The sequence below is a fragment of the Schistosoma mansoni genome, assembly GCF_000237925.1.
Source record: "Schistosoma mansoni, WGS project CABG00000000 data, chromosome 1 unplaced supercontig 0071, strain Puerto Rico, whole genome shotgun sequence".
In the NCBI taxonomy this organism is placed as follows: Eukaryota; Metazoa; Platyhelminthes; class Trematoda; order Strigeidida; family Schistosomatidae; genus Schistosoma; species Schistosoma mansoni.
Window position 1 is genome coordinate 292,796 of NW_017385989.1, and position 5,801 is coordinate 298,596.

The window sequence follows — 5,801 nt, forward strand, 5'->3', positions numbered from 1 at the left end:
AGGAGTCCCATAATAGGACGAAACGGCCGTCCAGTGTTTCCAGGTTTTCCATGGTGGTCTAGCTTCAATTGACTCACGCTTTCAACATTGATAAATAAAATTGCTAAACCTACGCTTGGCACTTCACATAGGGTAAAAGCAAACGACCACAAGTCAACAACTAACTATGTATCTCATATCAAATTCACGAATGAGAATGAAAATGAACATGGTGAGCTTCCTTTCTTAGATTGTTTAGTGAAAAGAAATGTAAATGGAGTTCTAAATGTATCAATCTACCGAAAGCCTACACACTCTAATCGTTACATCGACTTCCATTCAGTACATCCTTTCAGTGCTAAGATCTCGTTAGCCTTAAATCTTTTTAGAAGAGCCAACAAAATCATCATTTCAGAAGAAGACAAACAAAAAGAATAAAAGAATGTAAAAAGTATCTTACAATTTAATTATTTTCCTATGAAGATTATCAGAAGTATATTAAAACAAGACAATTCAGCACGTAATAATAACAATAATTCGAATGAAATGCCATGGATTGGTACTGCAGTTTTACCATACCGTCATGGCACAACTGAAGAACTCCAAAGAATCTTAAAACAACACAGAATTAAAGTATATTACAAAACAACGAACACTCTTCGAAATACTTTAGTTCGATTAAAAGAAAAGATACCAATTTATTTCTACACAGAACTGCGTCTACAAATTAGGTTGTGTCGACTGTGATGCCTTCTATATTGAAGAGTCATCTCGCGAAATCATGACTCGCGCCAAAGAACATATTAGGTACACAAAGAAACCTAATAATCCTGTAGAACTAGACAGACTTCAAATTAAATCGGCATTAGCGGTTCATGCCATTTTCAATAATCATCAAATTGATTTCAAAAGCATCAAAATACTACAGAAAGGTTTTTCCAATCACAAAGAAAGAAGAGTAGCTGAAGCATTCCATATAATGATTAATCCTACTGCCCTCAATAGAAAGGAAGGCCTTACCATACATCCTACTTGGACTATGTTTCCTAGTCACCTAGTCTGATATTACCTTACAAATTAAACTCTATCCTTTGTCATTATAAAGGTTACACATTTTTCATCATTAACTGTACATACACACACACACACACACAAATTTACATACATGTCGCTTATTAATCACCTTGACCGAACTGAAATGACATGACATTGATTTATTCAGACCTGTTTTTTGATTGATCGCAGCTAATATTCGTGTTGTTCCGTTGTAAAATTTAAACTTAGATTAATGTTAATTGGGTTATTTATTCTCTGAAGAAGTGGCTTACACTGAGTCAAGAAACGTCAGAAAATCTAACTTTTCTACTCATTGGGATATTACAAATATATTATTTATTTATGTACTTGAATTACTCTCAACTTAGATACAGGTAAATTAAATTTTTTAATCCATTTTAGTACTACAGTTTAGGCGTTCGCGTGAGATATTGAAGGTTCTGTGTTCAATTACTGCGTGCAGGATCGTGGATGCTTACTGCGAAGGAGCACCATACTAGGATGAAACAGACTCCCAATAATCTACGTTTCCAGTGGTGGTCTAACTCTGATCAATTCATGATTTTAATGAACTTCAACAATATCGACAACCTCATACTGATAACTTTGATATATCTTCAGACACTGGAATTTGAAAATCACAACTAGTTCGCTCTACCTCCTTGGCCGTATGAAAATTTCAACTCCCTCTATGTATTCAAAAACAGTTTGTTTTCATCCTAAACCTACATCAGTAAAATTGTGTGATAGTCACCGAAATGTTCTAACTGTTATGTGTTGAACTACAGGTTAAAAGGCTACACTTCCAGCCATTGGTTTGAGCTGTCAGCTTTTCTCTTGGTTCTCACGTCTTCAATTAACTTTCTGAATTTCGCGGTGATGCAGATATGGTCGATCTGGTTCTATGTAGTGTGATTCAGTGAAACCCATGTAGCTTTATTTATGCGTTATTGGGGAAATGTAGTGCCACCTATAATCATTTCAATTGAAATCATGAACAGATCAGTATTAGAGCTGCATTGAAGCCTGAAAGCACTGGACAGACGTTTGGTTCTAGAATGGCATTACCCAGCACTGAGTGTCCACGATCCCACACTTGGGACTCTAACCTAGGACCTTCGTTATCTCACGCGAACGCTTAACCTCTAAAACACTGAGCCGAGATCAATCTATGTTAATTTTTAACTCTAACCAATCCACGATATTGCATGACCATGATCCATTGTCTTTGGTGAGTAACGGCCTCACATGATTAAATTCCCCTGGTCACATCTTCTCATTAGAACTCCAAGAATTACCTCTCAAACCTAGTCAGAGATGAACATATGAGAATTATTAGTACAGGGTTGTGGAGATTGTTGACCTATAATTGAGATCACGAACCGATCGACGTTTGTCTGGTGAATGCATATACATTTGCAAATTCGTCACCAATCTCATTCGTTTCTCCCAGTCATTCCATGTCGTCTTATGACATCTTGATAAACGGTGTTGTTCATTTCGAATTTTGCGTTCCGGTCCCCCATCAAGATGACCAAGTCCTTCCCTGGGCACTTATCTAAAATCCACTGTAGCCTCTCATTGAATTGGTCATTACGATCTTCATTGCTGGGTGGGTGCATAGCACTAGATAACAATAATCTTTATTCCCTTCGTTCTTTGTTGTGAAGGATGCTTTAATGATTCTGGATCAATAAGATTTCCATTGTAGTAGCGTTTTTTCGTGCTTCGCTAAACGACGTCATTGCAACTTCTTGTGTATACGAAACATTTTCTTCTTCATGATCAGATTAAAACAGCATCTTTACCAAAACTAATCTTTCCTGTTTAGCTTGGGTCCAACAGGGTTCACCTATTCCGAGGGCTGCAGGTTTTATCTACTTATTTTCGCAGCCATTTGATTTGTTCTCACGGTTCCCATATTGTCCGGACATTTCGTGGACCTATACCGATTGTTGCTCTGGTTGTTAAAAGGGACACATAGGGCTTGTGACTTCTTAGGAATCTTGGCTTTTACCATGAAGCGTCATAATTCTTTTAGATGAATATCCTTCAACTCAGAGGACAGAGTCTAAATGGTTTAAATTGTTTTTCTTCTGACTGGCAGTGTTTTAAGAAGGTTATTATTTAGTGTATGGGGTTTGTGACTCTATGTCCAACCCTCCCTTCTTTTACCCGAACATAAAACTGGTAGTAACTCTGGAGAAGCTACAGGTAGAACTATACGAGTTACCATCCTTAATTAATTGCTTGTCTATTAGTTAATCTCTCATACTCTTCATCATATTGTTTAATTGTGAGTTTTCATTTTATGGTTACTGATTTCTTATTCACTTTACTGCTGTTCCTTTTTTCAACAAAATAACCCTGTTGTACGTAACTTTCTTCCGATTTACATTATTATTATTATTTATCCAAGTATAGAGAAACTTCATGAAAAGCTTCAATGATTATATCCATAACGTTTATTTATCCTTGAGCTTACTTGTCTTTGAATTGTAAGTACTATGTACACCTTTCAACAGTTCATTGATACATGAGACACTCAGTTATTTACATTCTTACTTACTTACTTACTTATGCCTGTCATTCCCAATGGAGTATAGGCCGCAGACCAGCTTTCTCCAAAACACTCACTCTGTCCTGGGCCTTCTTTTCTAGTGCTATCCATTTTTTGTTCATTCTTCTCCATTTCTCGGCGTAATGTTTTCTCTGGTCTTTCTCTTCTCCTTTGGCCTTAACGATTCCATGTGAGGGCTTGTGTTGTGACGCAATTGGGTGATTTCCTCAAAGTGTGCCCAATCCACTTCCAGCGCTTCTTCCTGATTTTGCCCTCCAGTGGATGGAATGTAGTTTGTTTTTTCCCACAGTAGGTTATTGCTGATAATGTCTGGCCATCGGATCCGAAGTATCTTGCGTAGACAACTGTTGATAAACATCTGTATCTTCTGGATGATGGCTTTCGTAGTTCGCCACGTCTCCACCCCATACAGTAGAACTGTCTTGACATTTGTATTGAAAATTGTAACCGTGGAGTTGGTTGACAATTATTTTGAGTTCCAGATGTTTTTCAGTTGTAAATATGCTGCTGTTGCTTTGCCGATCCTCGCCCTCACATCTGCATCAGATCCACCGTGTTTATCGATGATGGTGGCCAGATATGTAAAGGTTTTCACATCCTCCAAAGATTCTCTGTCAAGTGTAATTTGATTGGTGCACATTTTATTGTATCAGAGAGTCTTGCTTTTCCCTTTGTTTATATTGAGACCTACTGCTACTGAGGCTGCTGTTACACTGGTCGTTTTCTCTTGCATTTTTTGTTGTGTATGTGATAGAAGAGCCAGATCATCTGCGAAGTCTAAATCGTCCAGGTTCATCCTAGCTGTCCACTGTATCCCGTGCTTTCCTTCAGATGTTGACGTCTTCATGATCTAGTCGATCACGAGGAGAAAAAGAAAGGGTTAGAGAAAGCAACCTTACCTAACACCGGTCTTTACATCGAATGTTATTTGCATTCACTTCGTTGTAATCTAATTTTTGTAAACATTTTATGACATTACAGTCCTGATATTGATGTCAGCTAGTTAACTCATTTGTGATTGGCTCATAGTTTTATTAATGATTGGTTGTTATGTTTAAAGGACTGACCTGTCTACTATACACTATAAAAACAGTATATAACATTGAAGATAGAAAATCATTTCTACACTATGTTTCAACCCTACTTAAGGTCTATCATCTTTCTCAGTATATTAGCATTTGTTTCATTATTATCATTATGTATATTACATCCTTTTCTTTGGTTACTCATCAATAAACAAACACGCCTAAATCAAGGATCTACTCTTTATTCCGAATGGTTACAACCTTCTGTACCTATTTTTATACAATTTTATTTTTTTAATTTAACAAATCCATCCGAATTTCAATCTGGTCATAAACCTCATGTCCAACAATTAGGACCATATACATATTATGAGAAACGTGCTAAATTCAATATATCCCATGAGAATGGATCTATTACTTATCAAGAAATTAAATGGTATTATTTTGATCCAAATTTATCCAACGGTACAGAAAATGATACCATCACAAGTGTTAATCTAGCTTATATAGCCATAGCAACTAAGCTTAGTTTCATGCCATGGCCTATTAGTAGAGTCATTGAACAGATTGAAGAACATTTTCATGAATATCTCTTTATTACAAAAACTGTTAATCAATTATTATGGGGTTATGAAGATGAATTATTAACATTTATATCGAATCATTTTATTAATATTTCAACAAATATTGGTCTCAGAAGGGGTTTTGTGGAGATTTTAGTATTTTTATAGAGTTGAGATCATGAGTCAATTGAAGCTAGACTACCATGGAAAACCTGGAAGCACTGGACGGCCGTTTCGTCCTATTATGGGACTCCTCAGCAGTGCGCGTCCACGAACCCACTCTCGCGGGATTCGAACCCAGGACCTACCAGTTTCGAGCCGAAGCCCTTAACCGATAGACCACTGAGCTGGCATCCAACGGTGTTAATTTCTAACTTCAACTGATTCACGAAATTGAGCAACCATTCACCAATGTCATCAGTGAGTTCCTATCTCACAACAGACCTGGTTGAACTCCACCGGTTACTGCTTCTCACTAGAACTCCAGGAAATACCTCAAGGAGTCAGTCACTAGTGAGCACCTGATTATTATCAGAAGGGGTTTTGTGGAGATTTTAGTATTTTTATAGAGTTGAGATCATGAGTCAATTGAAGCTA

The 5,801-nt window shown here is 37.0% G+C and overlaps 2 non-coding genes across 2 annotated transcripts in view; both read right to left on the reverse strand.

Moving 5' to 3' along the window:
- The window catches only part of Smp_tRNA_00480_Pseudo_CGA.1.1, a 9,795-nt gene extending 4,090 nt beyond the window's left edge, over window positions 1-5,705 (reverse strand). The window contains exon 1 of the tRNA in view: window positions 1-5,705. This exon is cut by the window's left edge and continues 4,090 nt beyond it. This is a non-coding gene — a tRNA.
- Window positions 5,482-5,553, reverse strand: Smp_tRNA_00837_Pseudo_CGA.1.1. The gene has a single exon. It is a non-coding gene (tRNA).
- Window positions 5,706-5,801: the final 96 nt, after the last annotated feature.